Raw genomic sequence first — 21271 nt, forward strand, 5'->3', positions numbered from 1 at the left:
GAATATTTATAGATAAGTCATACTTTGTATTACAGTCAAACCATTAATGGCAATAGTGAGGATGAGTGTAATTTGAACAGAGAGAAAGAAATACAATGAAAAGAGGGGTTCGCCATTCAGATCCCAATTGTCAGTTAAAACTGTCACTTTTAACTGGTTTGGTTGCAATGTGATCTCAAACAGTGTTGAATCCAACCACTGGATTGGGGAAGAGGCATCAAACATCACGGTGGAATGTCATAAGCATCATAATATAATACCAATAAAACAATTGTAATATTTTAAAATTGTCCCTTATTTCTGATTTATAATTCAATTAAATTAAGTGTAATTAGGTTTAATTAACTATCATTTTAAGAATGAAACTTTATGTGTGTTCCTCGTCCCTCTCAATACTTGACATCTTCACACAAGCGTATCCTGATACATCAAATTCCTTAATTTAGCAGTTATAAAAACGGTGATAATTTAAATTAAAAATTATTTTGAACATGGTTGCCAAATTTCTTTGTTATTTTCCGAACGCTTTGCCACGTTACTGAATTTTGGGGAGCTTTATAATTTCCTGGTGAATCTCACATCTGTTGTCTGAAGTGGACTGTGCCATCTATGTACTAAATACTAACTAGATGAATTTCCTGTATGCACGTAGGAGATTGGAACCCCAGACGGGGACGGGTGTCGAACAAAAGAATCCCGGAGAGGATGTGACGTCATGAATAACAACATGCAGGAGCTATTTTTCTATATTTGCGCCATTTAATTCCCGTCCGTCGATCCTTTGTGAGCTGATCGCCGTTTTTTTTCACAGCAGCAGAGGAGAATGACCGCACGAAGTGTTTACACAGTTGGACCAAACTTCCCAATTCCATTTCCCACACGCAGATGGCTCCTCTAGTAAATTAACTTTCCATGGAAGCGGGGTATTTCGCACAGAATGCCTCACTCAAACGGTCCAACGCTTCTGTGCAGAGTTCCGTCCACTTTGCGAGGGGATTTCAAAGGTGGGCATCTCACTGTACAATAGGTATTTTGCCGCTAAGCTACGTGTGACATGGCGTCCATTATGTCCTTTGTCAGGAAGTCAAGGTTTCAGAAAAGAAAGCGGATTTCAATCTTCCATTACTTGGCATTCAGGCGGTGCCTTTTCGGGCCCCGAGGGGACGTTTCGGGCCCACCTGCTGTAACTCCGTGGGGTTCCTTTCAGAAACTGTCTTCCCCCAAATTTGAGGATCCCAGGAGTAGCGAACCGGGACGGTATTTTTGCTGGATTTGTTACCCTGGCTAATAATGATTTATCAGCGGCAAAGGACACTATTTGTACTTTGTGATTAACGCGGACGATGAGATCAAGAGAGAGGGGGGGGGTTGATGGTGATCATAGTGGCGGCTGCTGAAGGTTTATCCTGGATGTTGCAATTCTAGAGCGCGAAAAAATTCGGTGGGGGGGTACTGAGCAACCTTGCGTGGGCTTAAAAGCATGCAAAATAAAATATAATGATTTTTAATATTCACAAAAAATACCAACCGATAATTCAGTATTTGCCCTATTTATGGACAGGGTGGTCCAAAAGTATGGAGACACCCGAATAAAAGTTGAACGACAATCTGTTCCGAAGAACTAACACTGCACATTATGATATAGGGCATATGACGAAGACGGCCGCCATCTTGAAACCCGCCTTGAATTCAATTTCAAAATTTTAAGTGGGAATGGGGTAATATGATATATCATATCAGGCTAGAATTTCACGAGAAATGCAATGGTGAAGGTTAATTCGACGTATCTTTAAGCGGTAACATGCTATGAGTGAATCATTGTACCTATTTGCTCTTTTTCGAGGTGTCAGAGAAAATCATTAAAATGGCTCTAACGCGTTAGTAACGCATGAAGATTATACTGACGTCCAGGGAGAAGTTCGCATGCCATTACAAATGATTTTAATCACGTATAATCCAAAAGGGTTGAACTTTGTGACTGGTTGTTTCCAACAATTACAGTGTGATGCTTCCACTGGAATGAAAAGTCCTTCACGGTGACAAGGATAATTTTTATGTTCATGAGAAAGGTAATAAGCAGAATATTCGAAGCTTTTTATCTGAGAACCAATTTTTGAGAGATTACAGCAGAATTGTTAGTTTTGGTAAGTTGTGTTGTGTGGTGTGAGGAAAGCGATTGGTTAGTCCATTTTTCATCGACAGAACCTCAAATGCTGAGGGCTATAGTCAAACCCAGATATTTCTACCGCGATTGGCGCAGCAAAACGGGAGAACCAGTGTTGCTAATCTGCTCGATAGAAAAATCGCTACAGTGCGCTTAGGCACAGCTGTTCGTAGAACAAGGAAATTAGAGAACCAGGGCTGGGATTAATATGTGCTAACAAGTGGCTTTATATGTACATATATATGGACTAAAACCGCTAAATGTGGACATATCCTTGCGTAAAATTAACCAAAAATGATGTAAAGAAGACTTCTTCATAGTGATTTCAAATAAAATTAAACAATTTATTATTTTTTCCATTGCATTAATGCACCTGGTGGCATTTTAACTGTTCATTCCCAATAAGCCCGTCCACACTGGTACTGGAACTGCAACGACATGTCATGCACGACTGACACTACCACTGGCTTGAGAACTAATAACACTGTTCTCCACATGTTTTGTTACAGAAATGAGAGTACCCAATCTTTACTAATATGAGGATACTGAATACGGAAGTGTTTAAAGTGGAGGAAAGAGAGTTATGCAAAGTTGTTTAATCAGTTGTTGATGAGGAGGTTCTCACAAAAAACGACGATGCCTAAAACGGGATTCGAACTAGGGACCGCTCGTGTTGTAGCGCGCTGTGCTAACCACTCCGTCACGGATGCCGGCGCAGGAAATGTTTTTCTATGTACAATCTGCGGATGCCGGTGTCTCTTGAAACTGGTAGCCCGTACCTGAAACCGGAGCCCAGCACTGGGTACCTGGAACCGAATCCTAGCATCGGCTACCTGGAACCGCGTCCCAGCACCGGGTACCTCAATACGGATCCCAGAACCGGGCACCTGGAACCGGATCCCAGAACCGGGTATATAGAATCGGATTCATCCCAGAACCGGATACCCGGAACCAGATACTCGGATGTGGATACCAGCATGGGATACCTGGATCCATTGTTACCCGGGACCAGAGTATTTCAGGATCCAGATTTGGGCATCCTATCTGAAAGCTGCCTTACCGTCAATCCCCACCCTTAATCCCAAAAGACCACGTAAAGTGTTCGGTGACATGCCTTATCATCTAACTTTCGAAGCCCTTCCCCTCTCGACTTGCAGTCCATATCCTTGCACGCACCTCCACGCCACGCATCAGCTGCTCTCGACGTTATTGGCAATGATTCACGTCTTAGCTTCTGGCCCCGTTTCCTCGCCAAGGACAATATCGCACGTTCGACCGGAAATAGCGCGATCCCTCTCATAAATCGAGGACCTGCGAGTAAACGTTCATCAAAGGATTGGCAACCAAACAAAAGCCGCCTCATTCATCGGGATGGAGCGGATCTTCATCCAGAACTTCTGGACGACCTCGCTCACGCCCACGCTTTCCTCTGACCTAGATGGTCCTCTCGCATCTGCCCTTCCTTTGTCCTGGGATCTTGGATGTGGAATTCCTTTTGGACTTTGCCGAAAAGGTGGACACCGAACCGTCTGCATTGGGGTGTTGGTTAAATAAAGAGGGTGCTTCAAGAGGGAGGAGGTAACCGCACACTCCCAGGCATGGTTGGATGAAGGAACCACAGTTGGGTATGGAGGCCTCCTCTATGGCGCACTCGTAGCGTCGTCGCCTTGTAATCAAGGGGTCCCGGGTTCGATACCCGGTGAAGGCACATAGTGGTGGGGATCCCACTTTAAACTGTACCAGTCCCGATTAGCCTTACTGTGCATAAAATGGACCTAAAATTCAAAATCAATCAATCACAGTTGGGTACATCACCACATAGGCTGTTTTTGCTCGTCTTACTTCCACGCGGGAAAGCCGGGTTCGATTCCCGGGGTTCATGATATAAGGTCCCCCCGCGCGGCTCTGGGGTTAACCCAGCCTCAAATCAGTGGGTACCTGGGGGCAACCCTGGGGGGTAAAAGCGGTCGAAGCGTGCTGCTTATCACCACCTCCAAAATGGCCTTGATCAATAACGTGTGGGGCACATCCCCTAAATGTGCCTTAATGGCACGGTGCTATATGCACGTGGAACTTTACCTTTTTACACAATAAGGGGATAAGCCATTAACCAAAATTAAATTGAGTACCGGCCCTTAACAAGATAATAAAATATCTTTGTTAAAAACTTAATTGTTAATTTTTTTTAAAACTAATTCATTCATTCATTATTTGACGAACTTAAACTATACTTTCATTGAGGACTAAAGTCTTAAATAGCTTCAAAGCTGAGCTGCAAAGGGCTCTCAGCGCACATGAGGACAAGCACAGGACAACACAATCCCACAGAGGATTATCCTGGGTGTGGATACAGGCGCCAGAGCCTCGTTGGCTACAAGAACCAGTTACCGAGGTGTACTACGTGGAAGTGAGGTTGACTTTTGGTTGCTACGTTCCCCGGATTATTCTCAATGGAACAACTTACGTTTATTCCTCAACGGCGAGCCTGAGACTTATCAGCCTACTATGAAGCCCTTAGGTTGTGGGAAATCAGATAAGGATATGGTTACGTAAACCTTACTAACTCTCGCACACAAAAATATATTTAGAAGTCAGTTAATGTTAATATATTACACTTGCACTCGCAATTAAACTCCTTATTAGAAACAAAATTGTATTAAGATCATAATTGTTCTTCACTACACAAATTACCACATTCACATTTCCAAAATCACTTTCATTATTCCAGCAACATTCATAATAATTTCTTTCCTAACAACTCAAAATCGAATGTTTTAAGGTTAGTCCATAACCATAACAGACTACTCATTTGAACAAAACAAATTACGTCATCACAGACAATTAACATCTTAAACATATTAAACACTTAAAATGATACAATACGTGGGTGCGTATCATGGTTACCTAACATCCCGTCACTTCGGTAAGTACAGTCACCGTTATGTTACTCTCAAAGTAACAAATTTTCATATTTTTGTCATACAATAAGGACACTGAACACTTTTTACACAAGTATCCAATCTGTTCTGTGTAGTGAATGTTCTCCCAGTGTATCCTTACTTGCAAAACTTTAAAACTACACAAGAGAGCACGTTTTGTCCTGGCAAATACATCCTCCTGTTCTGAATTTATCTAGTTAACATACAGTAACGAAGAACCGTTACAATTACTAATGCAATTTCGATAACATGTTATCAATTGTTGATTTGATTTTTATTATTTTGATTGATTGCTTTAAATCCACTTTATGCACAGTAAGGCTAATCGGGACTGGGCCTACAGTTTAAAGTGCGATCCGAACCACTATGTGTCTCCACCAGGTGTCGAACCAGGGACATTACAAGGCGACGACGCTGATACTACACCATCGGGGAGGCAACATGCCTATGCTCTTCTGCCACTTTCGGCTAATCGTGATGATGAATTATGATATGATGAAATTTATGAAGGGAAACTCACAAAGATCACACATGCCCAGGCCGGGATTCGAACTCGGGACTCCTGGCTTCACAGCGCGCTCTGCTAAGCACTGCGTCGTTTAAGTTCACTTTATACACAGTTAGGCTAATCGGGACTGGATCTATAGTTTAAAGTAGGATCCGAACCACTTTGTACTTTCCCCGAGTATCGAACCCCAGAACCCCTTGATTACAAGGCTACAACGTTATCACTACGCCATAAGGGAGGTGCCTTCAGTACAAAGGTGTATACTTTTTCTTTCAAGCTGCATGAAAAATTACGTTTTATTTACTTATTACTCAATAGATGGAGAAGGTTATGTTTTAAAATTAACAGTAGCCATATTTAGTAGTATACAATCTTTGTAGGTATTTCAATAAGTATTTATTATAGAAAAATTCAGTAAATAATGTGCTAATAAAGAGGAACATAATTACCTCTTTTACAGGGATATCAATCATTAAGAAACAAGGAGGGTATATTATTTTCTTGAATAGTATAATTTATTATGTTTCTTCTAATATTTATTCATTAATGTATTTTGTTATAGTTCATACAGGCTTCCTTCAAAAGCCGCGATTCTGTTCTTTCACTGTTATTTTCACAGATATTTTGTTCACAGTAAATGAAATTTTGATCATGGAGTAATTTTGGCCAAACTTTGGGTGGCCATTCTATAGAAATAGCATTCAGGACTACTGCATGTATTATGCTTGCTTGATTGATTTAGCTTATTTTTACTTCACTTTTCTGCCACTCTTGCCTAATCGCGATGATGAGGATGATGATGAAATTGATGAAGGGACACTCAGAAAGAACACCCATGCCCAGGCTGGGATTCAAACCGGAACCCCTGGCGTTGCATGGTAATTTTGCGCCTCTGACTTTCATTCAGTATTTACTAAATTGATTCAGTTTCCAAATTGCTTATTTTGAAGCCAAATCTTCGATAATAACAAAATATCAGTGTTGCTAATTAATATCATGTGATAAAAAACTCTCGTGATGGCATTCTAAGTAAATTAAAGACATTTAAACTCATGTAAAAGTGTGTTTATCCTCTTTACTTTTTAAATCAAGAGCTCGGGTTCGAGTTCACGACTGAGCCTAAGTGTGTTCTTTGTGAGCATGTAATCATCAGTTTTATGTGATCGTCATTCATCTTAAGGAGCTTGCAGACCGAAGTGAGAAGCGACACGTGTCACTTGGAAACAACCCTCAGAAACAATTGAAGTACCGAAGTTACACGACAAGCTTGATATGTTGTTCGGAGTGGGCCGATATTGTGTATCGCTCCACCTCGGTCTGTTACCGCGCATGCGCAGTGAGTGTTTCTAATAGACTGTGAGTGTCGCGTGTCACTTGTCATTTTTGCTTCTGGCAGAAAATTAACGCAAAATAAGAAAAGAATAAACGAAAACGTTGAGTTCTTGGTGCCTTCCTGGAACTGATCCCAGATCGCTAAAGTCAAGCTCCTACAAGTAACTACGATTTATATCTTCTCGTTAACAAAATTTCGCTTTTAAAGAATCGAGCAGTTCGATGAACCGCTTGCTTTTCTTTCTTTTAGCAATGCAGGAGAGAGGGTGAAATGATCCGTAACGTTACGATTACGGACCGCATTTCGTGTGCTTCCCGGACAGATGGCAGCACGAGTCTGAGCCTTCGGCAGGCACGAGCGAATCGAGCCAGCTTTATTCCCCAGTCGCCGTGACAGTCTAGCAAGAGATCGGACAGGACCAACGTGCGTGCCAGAAACGGCCGAGTGTGGCGCTGCGATAACTCGCGTGTCTTTTCGTGACTCCCGCTCGACAGGGAGGGGAAAAAGTCAAACGACAGTGTGTTCAGTGTCTCTTGCAGAGCGTGGTTTGTGTCGAAGCCTCTGGCGTTTATTACATACACTACTCCCTTTTTTTTTAGCGACGGTCGTAATTCTGAACTTGACAAATAGTCATCAGGTTCGAAGGTGAATGGTAGTTTCGTATAAGTTGTGGCAGACACTTCTTTTTGTTGGGAGTGATGGGCAACCTGATACGGAACGCAGGAGACAAATTAACTGATTGATTTTTGTGAGGGGTGAGAGCGCGTGAGTTCTACAACGTTTGTGCTTCGGGAGCGAAACTAACTTTGCATCAACAAAGTGTTTGTGTGTGTGTGATGTGCATAAGAGTGGATTTACAGCACTCTCATCTGTGAAGTGGATATAGGACAACCCGCATTTCGTGTAAGTACTCTTCACTTTATGTAATTCTTGTGATGTATCGCGAGCGCCAAAAGCATGGGGTATTAAAGAAAGCGGTCTTCATGGTCTAGTGGTTAAGACGCGCTATGAAAGTAGTACACGTTCGTTCGAATCGCGTCACAGGTAAAGTATATCCATATTTTTGATTCAAATTTATGATCACCGCTTTCCAGATCGGCGAGGTTAATCTAAGGGCACAAATATACGACGTAAAGTTGACCGATAAGTCCTCTGAACAGGTAAAAGATAGGAGTTCGATCTCCAGCTGTACTGTACACCCCTGTTCATTTAAAGTGGCACACTTCACCAAGATATTGCGGACAGCGTAAGCATTTTTGGGAGAAAGGTGTCAAAATTTGTTTCAAGCCCACTTTATGCTCCGATGGGCTAATCGAGACTGATCTACGTTTTACAGTCGGATCCTAATCGCAACATGGAATTGAAATCCGAGACCTTTTGATGACAAGCCCATATCGTGAGCCACAATATTGAAAAGGTTGGGGCAACGGATTAATTCAAGCGAAAAACTGGAGCAAAGTGTGTAGGATTACTCACTGCAAAAAAAAAGTCAGTAAAGACGTAGAACTTTTATAGTGCATGCTAAAGAATTGCAATTTTGTTTGACATTAAACCTATTGTTTAATATCCAAACCACGTAGATTATAACAGAAACCGACCCGAAACAGAACGTTATTCTTAGAACATGACGTATGCCTCCCAGATGGCGCAGTGGTAGCGTCGTCGCCTTGTAATCAAGGGGTCCCGGGTTCGATACCAGGTACACGCACAGGTATATCCCACTTTAAACTGTAGGTCCAGTCCCGATTAGCCTTACTGTGCATAAAGTGAACTTAAAACGCCAAATAAATCAATCAATCAATTACAACATGGCGATGTCACACGTTTTGCCAACTTTTTGATCGAGAGTGTTAAGTGATTCATTCACAATCTCGTTCCAAAAAATTCTTGATTCAAATGTCGCCAGGATATGCATATATTAGTTGCATTTGTTGTTTTATCAATTTCATTGATTCATCCTCCATCGTCGTCGTCGCGATTAAACGAAAAGCTATGTTAATTACGCACGTGTTTTTTTCACGCTACAGTAAATCCAGCAAGTAAACGATAGCAGTGGGGGGAGGCAGAACATAAAACTCACGACCCAGGAAGGATCAAAAAAACAACTCGTAACTTCATTTTTCAATTAACTTTTAAGTTGAAGTGGGGTGAGTACCTTTGTCCGCCTATGCTAAACGATCCCATACAGCACACAAATGTTCAAAAGACATCTATTACATATCTCTTGGATATTCAGGTCGAGAGTTATGGATATCCAGGTATAACCAATAGACATCCATTGGATATCCCCTGGATATCCATTTTTCCGCATACGTGATATCCAGCGGATATCCAGAAATGGATATGTTTTGGACGTTTCCGGATCACTTTTGGACATGTTTTGGATATGAAGTGGGACGTTTTCTGGACATTATATGCTTTGATTTAGACATTTTTGTACGTACTTTGGATACGAAAAGTACATTATTTAGACTACATTTGGATATTATCTGGACATTATACGGATATAACAGGGAAGTTTATTATTATTATTTTATAACTTTTTAGGGCACCATAGATGTCTCCTGGACTGAATTATATATAAATCCTTAAAAATCGCATATATACGAGAAAATACTCAGCATTAGTATAAAACTTTGTGAAGCTAAGGGAATTTCATAGATTTGTACACATATGTTTGTAACATGCACCCAGAATTCTTTATCCAGAAATGGATATCCATGGATCTGACCTGGACATTGTGGATATCCAAAGGATATCCGTTGGAGATTTGTGCTGTATGAGATATTCAGATATATATATATCGTTCCTAATACGATAACAGGGCCGCCCCGATTGGTAACGTTGTTGCGAAAGAATCAAGTGTTCCTCGGTCTTCGATCATCCGTATAGGAGGTACATTGCACAGTGATTAGGATCCCACTTTACACTGTAGGTCCACCTCAGATTAACCTATTTCAGCATAAAGCGTTTGCCCTTTTCGTTTAGAGTTACTAACGCTATTGGTAATCAGTATATCCCGGGTTTCAACCAGCATTTGGCTCCAACGGAGATCGAACCTGGGACTTATTGTTTATAAGACGACGGGGCGGGGGGGGGGCTATAAATAGTTAGGCTTTCAGTGTAGAATCAGTTTTAAGATTAGCAAAACACAACATTGCATGGTCGAGCCATTACATCATCATCGAAGGTAGCGGGTTCGAGTCTCTAGCTACACAACAATGGCGTTTGTAACCAAAATTTTTCAGAGGTCATAAAAGAACAGAGTAGATACAGGTGTACTAATTAATTACTATTATGCATATTGAAATTAATGAGCAATTTATTTGCGGCTAAAACGAACAATTATAGGACTTTAATAAAAGTTTCTAATTAGTGATTTTTGTCATTTCCGATGTGCCATGGGAACAATGTTCATCACATTTAATTACAATACTAGATGTGTTCACCAACTATTATTTTTAGCTATCACAGGGAATTTTGTTTATAATATCCAATTGCATTCTCTTCGATAATTATGTTTTTTCTTACTTTTCATTGGCTTTTGACGCTGTACTAAATTCACATTGTTTCATATTCACTTCATGACTTCCTTCTATAATTGAACGAATAATAAACAATAAATAAACAATTATTTTTATCTGACAGTAGGCCCCAGTTGCCCCCCTCTAGGGCCGGATGCAGTGCGAAATCATTGGAGACTGCTGGGGGGAGGAAGTTATTATTTACACACACTAACTCACATACACGCACTATATGTAATGTATATGTACGTATGTATATTATATGATATATTGATTATTATATGATATACGAGTACATATTTATTATGTTGTTACATGTAAAAGTATATATAGGAGCATTTCATTTGTAAATTTTGCATATACAGGGTGTTCATAAAGTCCCGGTAGTTTTATAAAAAACGTAGCTAGGAAACTACATGGAATAGAACAATGCTGTTGATTGCAAAATGAGCTACAACTCTGCACGTTTATATGCCAACCATAATTTCAACAAGATGGAACACCCCCTCATTGGTCCAAGGATGTTCGAGGTGGATAGGCATTTCCCTGACAGGTGGGTAGGCTGTGATGGACCTATTCCCTGGCCACCGCGCTCTCTTGATATCACACCCTTTAATTTCTACTTCTGGGGGAATGTCCAGATGTTGCTACTCTTCGAAGAAGAATAACGGAGAGTATCCTAACTGTTACTGGCGATATGCTGGGGCGTGTATGGGTAGAAGTGGAATACGGCCTTGATGTTCTGAGAGCAACTAGAAAGGCGCACATTGAGATGTATGGCATATAAACGTGGAGAGTTGTAGCTCATTTTGCGATCAACAGCATTGTTCTATTACATGTAGTATCCCGAGCTATGTTTTTTTGTAATGGTACCGGAACTTTATAAATATCTGATATATACAGGGTGTTCATAAAGTGGCAAACTAAATTCTTTACCAACTAGTTCAAAAGATACATAAATTGCAAATTAGTTGAAACTGTCTTATTATGTATAAGTTTTCGTTTAATTTTTGCTTTTTATTAATATAAATCAATTACATTGCATACTTATCTTCTATTGTTGTTTGAATTTCATTGTGCGTATATTGCTATTGGCGTAGATCTGCTAATGGTCCCTTGAAAGAGAGAGAGAAAGCATGCAACACTCAGAAACGCACAGACAGGCATTACCATTTGTTATTTCTATGTGTTTTTGAGTATTTCTTAATAAAATTATATTTACTGTGCTTCGTTCTTATAACAAAAACTCTCACTGCCCGGGGGGGCGGGTGTAAGGGGTGACCTTCCACGTAGGCGCCAAAATGTCAACCTCACTTCCACGTAGTACACCCTGGACTGCATTTTACAGACGTACGAGGCTCTGGCGACGGGCCCTTTGGCCAGCGTAATTCTGTGTTTTGTCCTTATGTGTGCTGAGTGCTTCTTAACAGCCTCAGCTTTTAACCGGTCAGAATATATTAATATTTGAGTTATTTTAGTTCTGGTAAGGGGCTGGATCCAGTATAAAGTGAGGGTGCAAAATAGACTACGTGCTGACGCTCCCAAAATTTTAAAATCAAATTCAAATTCTCACTGCCGGAAATTTTTGATGGGGTGAGTTTTCAGGACATGAAACATTGTTGGTGGGGAAATCCTCCTGCCTCCCAGGGTTTCGCACCCTGGCCGTCTTCATAGTAAGCGTCTCTTTATCACTTCCACCTATTCAATGCAACAAATGAATAAGAATATTGATCACGAAGTGGGATGAGAAAGTTACAAAAATAGCTATTTTTCATAGACTGTAAACGTAAGTGTAACCATATTTGAAATAAATCATAATAATAATTCCAACCCTTGGGCATCGCTATCACAAAGGTTAGGAAGGATCGTATTAAGAGTGGAATCGTAAATGAAATAAAATGCTGCGTTCTACTCAACTGTTTAGCACAACTGTGACGAAACTGAAACCACTGCTTTATTTGATATAACAGGAAATGGCTAATGTAAACAAGTACCTTAAAAACTCATTAATTGACCGTAAATCTGCTGATTACTTGAGCGTGGCATTTCATTAATTAGTGCTAGTGTTTATTACCGCATGGCTGCATCTTGAAACGGAAGAAAGAATAGCGGAACAGGACTAACAACATGAGTAACAACCAGTGGACGAATTAAACAATTGTTTTTTGGAGGGGGCATCGATGGTTGGTTGATTAGTGTTTTAAGTCCACTTTATGCACAGTAAGGCTAATCGAGACTGGACCTACAGTTTAAAGTGGGATCCGAACCACTATGTGCCTCCACCAGGTATCGAACCCGGGATCCCTTGATTACAAGGCGACGACGCTGCCACTACGCCATCGGGGAGGCCCTGCGTCGATCGTTGGGTCTAATAGGTCATCACAGGATTGATTCATTCATTTTATTTTACTTCGCTTTTCTGCCACTTTTGGCTAATCGCGGCGATGAGAAAGAGTGATATGAAATTGACGAAGGGAGACTCACAACAAACACCCATTCCAAGACTGATATTGAACTCTGGACACCTGGCTTCGTAACGCGATGTGCTAACCACTCCGCCACGGGGGCCGGCAGAGTGTTAAATACACCCGGAGCATGGTGCTGATCACATCTCCCAGGGAAATTGGGTCTATGTGAAGTATCTCTCTTCCCCACTCCTTATGTTAATTAGTAATCTTTTGCTTTCGATTTTTTTGTTATCGTCGCTTTTCTGCCAATTTTAGCTAATCGCGAAATGTGATGGTATGATGAAATTGATGAAGGCACACTCACTTAAAACACCCATATCGGATAATGGATATCTGGATAGTACAGATTTGATGAAAGATTTGTGGAAAATACGTAGTCAAATAAGAAAATAACGAATATAAAAAGATGTGGACAGCCCGTAAAATTGACAAACGATAAAACTGTCCGCATAATGCAGTCGGATACCCGGACATATCGGATAATTGGATATTCTTTTAATTCGGATATATAATCTGGAATTCCCATGTAGAAAATTATCCGATATCCAGATATTTCAAATCCGGATAGAAAATTATCCGATATCCAGGTATTTGAAATCCGGATAGAAAATTATCCGATATCCGGATATTTGAATTCCGAATATAAAATTATCCTTTGTCCGGACATTTGAAATCCGGATACAAAATTATCCGATATCCGGATATTTGAAATCCGGATAGAATATTATCCGATATCCGGATATTTGAAATTTGGATAGTAAATTATCCGATATCCGGATTTGGCCATCCATAGCGGCTTCCCTGTATTACAAGACGACAGCGTGATATCTCGTCTCGACTTTCAAGCTATGTTCCCTCGTCTGCATACCAACAGGAAGAGGTGTGAACAAGTTATCAAGTGTGAGGTTGCGTCATCTTTTTAAGCAGGCGGTAACAGAAAACCAGCAAGGTAGGCGACATCAAACACCGACCAATAAAAAACGTTCGCACACGTCCGCGTGAATTTAAGCGCAAACAGAAATCTGCAACCTTGCTGGAGGTAGAAACCGGAATGAGTCAAGTGTGTACACCGCTTGTCTCTGTTCTGTATTCATTGCCACGCGCCAACCATCCCACATTTCCAATAACACCTCCCGAAGCTCAACTCATGGCCACTTTAAAATGTTCTCGCTGTCAATGGCCCTTATATTATATTACCCTTTTAATGGAAACGCGACACCGATTGTCGAGAGGACAAGGTGGGTGAAATTTGAGAATTTGGCCGTAACCTGTACAAACAGTTGTCATTTGCCAGAAATCACAAGATACGCTGGCTAGCCAATGTAAATAAATTGAGATTCTTCAGCATTCATTACAAGATAAACACTCCCGTATCACCTTCGGACACCTTGGAGGTCTGCCAGTAAACTTGCAGTGTTGCTATTCCCTAGGCCTTGGCGCTAAATGGCAGAGCTGTCATTGTCACTGAAGGAACAGTGATTCCAACCTGTCTTTTGGAGACTGTTGTTTAGAATTCGATGTGGAAATGATAAAGATGTAGTAAGTACGTCATTTACAGAGAATCCAGCTGGAATCATGCTTGTTCTAGTTGAGCGATTTGCCAGTTTCCTGCTTGTAGAATCCGTGGCGGAGGAACTGTAGTCCCTATCCCCTAAGGTGGGAGTAATATTTCCAGGTGGTATGTTCCTCTGTGGTCTTAGCTGCTAAGATATTCTCTCTCTTCATACTCCCTCTCTATTTACACCTTTCTCTCTCTCTATTTCTATATAATTTATTATTTGTCCTGTCTTCATTTCTCTTTTATCTGTTTCATTTATATCTTCCGTCCTCTACATCTTCTCTCTTTCTTATTTTCCTGCTTCTCTCTGTTCCTTTATTTCTCTCGTTTTTCTCTGCTTCTTCAATTTCTTTCTCACTCTCCCCCATTCATTTCTCTCTCTCTTTCTTTCTTCCTTTCTCTGTTTCTCTCTATATCTCTCCCTCTTGCTTTGTTTCTCTTACTTTGTCGTTCTCTCTTCCTCTGTTTGTCCATATTTTTTCTTAATAACTATATGTCTCTCGATATTGCTATTTCTCTCATGGCCTCTAGCGTGCTTTTCTGCTCCTTTTGGCTAATTACAACGATGGTGATGAAGGGGCAATGGTAAAAACATACTGAGGATATCAAGAATTCATATTATCCGATATCCGTTTCAGATGCAACGGATAATTCGGATACCCGAATAGTACAGGTTTGATGAAGGATATGTAGATAATCCATACAGTGAAATTCGAACATGACGAATAAAAACATATGTGGATAGCCCATGAAACGGATAAAACTGTCCGGATAATGCACACGTGGAAGAGAAGCTTGTCATCCTTTAAAACCCCAAATGATTCTGGAATTCCTCCTACACTTCGATGACCAGAAGGGGGTCAGAGCCCACTCTCTCCCCCCTTGTGGCGACGCTGCTGAGTGCATAGTCCAAGCTGCTTACACACAGCAGAGAAGTATCTGAAGGTCTCATAAAAAAATCCCTGATGCGTTTTTTTTCCCTTTTAGCACACGCTAAAACCCTTCTCATCCTGGGCGATGCGTGGGCTCACTTAGGCAAGCAAACGCGTGTGCTTTTTAGCAGAAGGCGGTTCTTTTAATCGAGTGAAGCGGAGATCGCCATCAAAGTGACTCTAATAACGCGCGAACTAGCACGTCGCAGTGGCTTGGCGCCCCCTTCCCCCTTCCCCCTCCGCCCCGCCACCCGAAGACAGAAATAGCTGTGACAATGTTTCCAGAAAATTGACGCACATCAACGGCGGAAACTCTTGTTTTGACTGCGCTCCCATCCTCCCCCGCTGCGACGAGATGATGTAATGGTTGCGATTTGCACAAGCGTGATGTAAATCGTGGCTGTTTTCGTTCCGGAATTGTTTTGCTTGGAATGTAAACAATAGCGTAGTGGTGGCATTGTTGTTATAATATACCTGCAATGATGTGATGTAATTTGCCAAGTCTTCGGTTAATGTATGCAGATTATGAACCGTATCGACACGAGCCCCCCCCCCCTCCCACCGTGGCGGAGTGGTTAGCAGAAGCCACTGCCACGTAAGCGGCCGTGAGTTCGAATCCCGGCCTGGTCATGGATGTTCTTTTAAGTTTCTTTTCATCAATTACAGCACATTTCCACTTATCCTCGTCTCCGCGATTAACCAAAAGTGGCAGAAGGGCGGAGTAAAATAAAGCAAATCAATCAATAACTACTTGAGTTGTCTATTTTGCAGACTAACGAGGCTCTGCCGCCTGGGCCTGTAGCAGTGATGTGCCGTAGACTATAAGTTTACGTCTACATGCGTTGTCTACACGTAATCTACGCGTAGATTACATAGGGTTGTAGTTTACATAGACTACGTAGACAATCTAAAGTGCACTAAAATTAATTTTCAAGGCTTTCAAGGAAATTGACATTTTCAACTATATTGGTTCCTAACGAAATGAAAAGAACCCTATTTACAACAAAATTTATCTTCTCTTCTATTACCAATTATGGAAGAAGATAAATAGTATGCAAAAAACAACAACAGATGGCAGTCGTGAGGCAAGAGTGGTCTCTTCCCCAAAAAACACTAGAATATTTCCTATATTAGGTTTCTTCCTAGGTGAGAAATTGTTCGAATTTGGAAGAAAGAGTATGAAAAGTTCTCCTCACACATCAGCAACTGATACGCAGTATATATTTTTTTTTAATTCCACGGCGCTCTGTGCTGTTATCACCTTTCGCCATGTTGTTTACATAGATTACGTAATCTACGTGTATAAAATAGTCTCCGTGTAGAATGTAGACTATCGTTGTTTACGCGTACACGCACATCACTGGCCTGTAGCCATGATAATCCTCTATAGGAATTGTGTTGTGCTGTCCAGGGTCAGATTAAGGCGACATTTTGTCTGATGCTGAAACAATGAAATGCCGTCGATTTTTTCTGTACAACTAACCTTCAAGGTGAAAAATTTACTACGTTGCACTTACCGAACAATAAAAAAGTGGCAACAATAGCCAAGATATTGCAAAAAAACGCAGCTAAATTACTAAGTAAACTGTTTAACGTAAAATTGATAGCATTAACTTGAAATCTTCGGTGAACAATAAACACAATGACGTTATAGTTACGTCACAGCGCAATGAATAATAATAACTGTATAATAAGTAATGCTGTGTCTAGGCGTCCGAAATTGGGGCTCCAAATTTCATTCTAAGATTTATTTTCAGGTTAATATAGCAAAGGAAAACTGTTCAGCTTTCGGAAAATTCTCGTCTGTTTTCATCTGGGCCTAATGCTGCAGCATCAATAGCAACCACCTTGATCCGTCACTTGGCTGTCTCCGTGTGCTTGTGATTGTACCTTCATCATTTAGTTCATCGAATTCATCCCGATCGTTGCGATTAGCGAAAAGTGGCAGAAAAGCGATGTGAAGGCCAAATCAATCAGTCAGCCGTGATCGCAGATATTTCTCCCATCTCCTTCTTGCACACCAGCATAACTACGACCACTGGCGTACGCGGAGGGGACTGATGGGGTGACAGCCCCGTCCGAAATTTTGAGAAAATTAACATTTTGAAATGAAAGCTGCAAAGAACTCAAAGAAAAACAGTGGTAAACGCTAACCCTCCTTGAAATGACCCCTATTATCATTTTCAAGAGTGGATAGTTCTAAATATACGAAATATCTCGCTCCCTTGAACGCAGCTGTGTGCTATCCACCTTTACATTTCCAGGCCTTCTGTGTACTCCAGTGACTACTACCACTGGAGCCATACACGAAAATCCAAACTTTTCCTCTAAAGTTCTCACATTCGTAAATCCGAGTTGGCAACACTTGCGCGTCTCCCAACCTTCCTACAAATGATGCCAGCAGCGCTTGTTATGGCTGCGGGTCAAAGGGCAGAACATCGTGTCAGTCTTACGTACCATCCGGCAGCAAAGAATGTGCCGGGTGGATTGAGGATATCAATCCCTTCCCTTTCATCACGTGTGTACGGGCTGTCGGCTTCTGGTGTTGCTCTTGTGTAAGAGACGCGAGAGGCGTTGCATGGCGTGCGGTCATTAGCAGAATATCGAACACAAAGATAGCCTTTGAGGCAGAGTTACCATGAATTGCAGAAAGGATGGATAACCTCTTGCATCTCCCAGGAGACGTTAAGTGGATTTTTTAATCTCACATTTCCCTTCGAAGTAGTTGGTGAATATAGTAACAACAGTATGTATACTGTTCTGCTGTCTTTAAGGTGACAACGTCTCAGGGCTTGGATTTTGATGATATTTCATCTTTTAACTGGTGCAACGTAGACATTGATAACTAGTACAGAAATTCTGAACACCCTCCTCAGGATGAAGAAATGTAATTTTTTGGGTAATTTTGTTTACCATTTTTTATTTTTCGGTCATTTTTTAAAATTTTGCGTCATTTTTAGGTCATTTCTTTAAAAAAAAAATTTGTCATTACATGCTGAAACATAAAAAAGGTCAACAATTTCTGTTTTGTCTGTACTTACTCTGTGTTTAACTGCCAGCGCAACAAAGCCTGTCTGAAAATCGCGAAATGCAACATTGTCGAGTTTCTTATTCCCAGTCCGTACAACACACCAAGGTGAAGAAGCAATTGTTAATTGTTTGTCTTGGAATATATATACTATTTCCAATAAGCAGATTGAGTTTTGTACGAATTTTTGGGTCATTTTTCAAATATTTTTAATCCATCAAAATCCGGGCAATGAGAGGTAGTCTACAGTGTCGCATAACTACGGATAACCTTCGTGGCAGAGTGGTCCCGGTTCGAATCCATGTCTGGACATGGTTGTTCTTTGTGAGTGTCTCGTCATCAATTTCCTATCATCAGTAGAGCCCGGATTTGTACATATTCTATTCCTTTCTAGATACATACCTTGAACATAAAAATGTCAACGAATTATATAACTGACATGATCTTGCATAAGTTTTATATTACATATTTTTACATATTTGCCAGGATATTACATATTTTAAATATTTGCTAATTTACTTTACATAAAACAACATATTTCTGTATTTTTTCCTATCTTGATCCTTATTTCTATATTTTTGATCTCTGAAACATGATGAAGAAAATTTGCAGCTCATGTGATGTCATATTTTCTAATCAATGAGATGCATAGTGCTTAAGGTCACCTAAAATTAACTGCCAAGTCGAAAGATAGGCTGAAGACCACACACACACACACACACACACACACACCACACACACACACACACACACACACACACACACACACACACACACACACACACACACACACACACACACACACAAACACACACACACACACATATATATATATATATATCAAGAATATGTTATTTCAACTAATTTGGATCATGTGGGGGTTGTTGCATTTGTAATTCATTTGTACATATTTAAACAAGAAATAAATAGTCTTTTTATATTTTCTTTAATCTGAACGTCCGAACTTTCATTCATGAGAAAATAAAGAGTTTCCCTTATATCCATGGTACAGAAAAATAACAGAAATTGTATGGTAGTTATTCTAAGATGTGTTATTTCGAATGAACCGTATTGTTAGTTTATTATGTTTTTTTGTATCTTATTCACCTGTGGCAGTAACGGAACAAGTAACAGGCAGAGCCAAGGCAGGTTACTGTCGAACAGAAGGAAAAGAAGCAAAACAAGTTAGTTGAAGATAATGATGAGATTGACTGAACATAACAAGGCGTGAAGGAATGGACCAAGAAAGGTGAAGATAGTCATGGAAATGATGAGATTGGCTGAAGATAAGAATGGTGAAGAAATGGACAAAGAAAAGTGAAGATACTTGCACAAATGAATAGATTGACTGGTGGGGTTGGTGAATTGTGGACAGGGAAATGGGAACGCATTAATGAAAATGATAAGAATAAGAGGAGATATGACGCAAAAGAGAAATTAAGATTTATTGTGTAAGGGAGTGGAGCAAATGCACTGATGCTAACGTGACACTGTGATACATAAAGGTGTATTTTAACGAGCGACATCTATAATTGTTGCGACCAGTACTTCTGTCAACTATGGTCGCACAGAAGACTGGACCACCACGTGAGAAATAATGTAGCCTTATAAACGGCTGAAAAGGATGCACCGGAGGGACCCATTGGCGACCGATCAAACATTAACGGACACCTGCTTGGTCGTCCGATATTGACGAGGCTTTAAAAACAGAGAAGGGTATCCCTCTTTCTCCCCTGACGTCAAGGATATTGCGCTCGTTGCAAATGGTAGGGGGCGCTACATGCAAGCGGAAAGCATTTCCTCTTTTACGACTAAAAGACGCATAGTGTACCTTTTAACGATCGTGCAAGGGGGCCTATTTTGGTGATATTGCCCCCAATCGACCTGCCATTTCGCCTCAAAGTTTTACAGGCAATAGAAGACACTTAAGCAGGGCATATCTCGCAGGCAAACATCATTACGTTCACGTAAAGGTATTGATAACCTATAGTGATATACTCAGGGGTGGTAATTTCGTACTGCCCTGCACTCGTTACGTCAAACTTCTTTCGTTTTTAACGTTCCGTGTCGTCTTCCCCAGACTCCAGTTAACTGAATTTCTTCGCGTTCGCTTTTAAAGCCCCTTTCTCTACGGAGTAACGATCTTTTCTTTTTTTTCTGGCGGAGCAATTATTCGGATAGGAAAGGTCGATAGGATCGTTCTTGCTATAGTGCAGAGGTATATTGCTTGGCGTCAATTTCCCCTCTGCACATATGTCACTCCCGAAAGTGCGGGAGTCGAGGGTCTGCCATTACGAGAGGGAAATGGCGTGGTCATCACCAAGCTCTGTCTGCAATTTCTTTCGAACATTATTCACATCGCTAAGTCCTCGATTTTCTCCAGGCACGTAGCCAGGGGGAGAGCTAAGGGGGCTGAAGCCCCCACCTAAATCCTCCATATATCTTTTAAATAGTGTATAGTGATAATTAATTGTACTTCCTTACCAGGATTAAACATTAGATCGAAAAAAGTTTAGTGTATAATAGAGCAAACAGGTTATATTTTTATATTCTACAATTTAATCCAAAGAACAAATGGATCCACAGTTTCCAAAATTTATAGTTTTCTTTGTGGGAGGTTACACAATATAAACTTTATGAGTAAAATTTACCCCTAACTTTTGAAGCCTTTCTGACAGAATGTGCAAACGTTAATAACAAAATACAATAACTAAGAAATTCAGTACACTAACTGTGCAAAATGTAAGAAAATTATGGGAAACAGTTGTGTTGGATTTTCACTCATATCGCGGATTGAGTACCATATAATAATAATAC

The 21271-nt window shown here is 40.7% G+C and overlaps 1 protein-coding gene across 3 annotated transcripts in view; it reads left to right on the plus strand.

The window, feature by feature from the left end:
• The first annotated feature begins 7344 nt into the window (after nt 1-7344).
• The window catches only part of Ddr (discoidin domain-containing receptor 2), a 507427-nt gene continuing 493500 nt past the window's right edge, over nt 7345-21271 (plus strand). For all 3 annotated transcript variants that reach the window (XM_083110009.1, XM_083110008.1, XM_083110010.1), the window contains exon 1: nt 7345-7847. The gene's annotated coding sequence lies outside the window, so the exon portion shown is untranslated. The remainder of the gene's footprint in view (nt 7848-21271) is intronic.

This window comes from Lepisma saccharinum, chromosome 23 (assembly GCF_977018435.1).
Source record: "Lepisma saccharinum chromosome 23, izLepSacc3.1, whole genome shotgun sequence".
In the NCBI taxonomy this organism is placed as follows: Eukaryota; Metazoa; Arthropoda; class Insecta; order Zygentoma; family Lepismatidae; genus Lepisma; species Lepisma saccharinum.